We start from the raw sequence: 683 nt of genomic DNA, 5'->3' as shown, positions 1-683 counted from the left end.
TTTGCATAATTTCTTCTTTTATTCCCCCTACCCCTTGGAACATTGAGTCCGGCTGGGATTTACCAGTTTTATCACAGGAGTGGACTACTTACCACTCTGAGTCACTTTCTCTCCCTTGTGCCTTTCAGCTGCCTCGGAGTAAGTTCCCACTCAGAAAACCCCAGATATTAACCCTTCTTTTGAGTAATACAGCTGGCTGAGGGCTCCCCCTAGGACAGGGACGGGAATCCTCAGTCCCAAAATCCTCTTGGGCCTCTTTATCCCTTGAACCTCTCTGCAGACCACTCTCTCTTCCCCCAGGTTACACCACCCTTGCTTTGCAGCTGCCTTTTGTGTTTTTGCCTGGCTGGAATGTGCCCTTGAACCTGTGGCAATGCTTCTTTCTTGTCTAGGCTGTGGGTCGAGTCATAGGCAATGTCTTTGCTGGGTAAGTCAAGTGCAGGCAGCAAAACGGGTTAGGGTGTAGAATAAGAATTGTTGACTCGGGCCCAAACTGGGTCCAAAGTGCGCCACATATTGCTGGTCACCCAACTCCCATCTTCCTTGACCACTGGGTGCCACCGGAGACACGTCGCTGGGTTCATGTGAGGATAAGATGGGGCGCATAAACTCGGTCTCAGTATTCAGCCCTGAACTCCTTGGACACAGGGCCACTACGTATGTCGTATTTTTTTCTTGTGTGT

This window comes from Podarcis pityusensis, assembly GCF_964106645.2.
Source record: "Podarcis pityusensis genome assembly, chromosome: Z".
NCBI lineage: Eukaryota > Metazoa > Chordata > Lepidosauria > Squamata > Lacertidae > Podarcis > Podarcis pityusensis.
The sequence above is the reverse complement of the archived record's forward strand: the minus strand, read 5'-3'. Positions refer to the sequence as shown.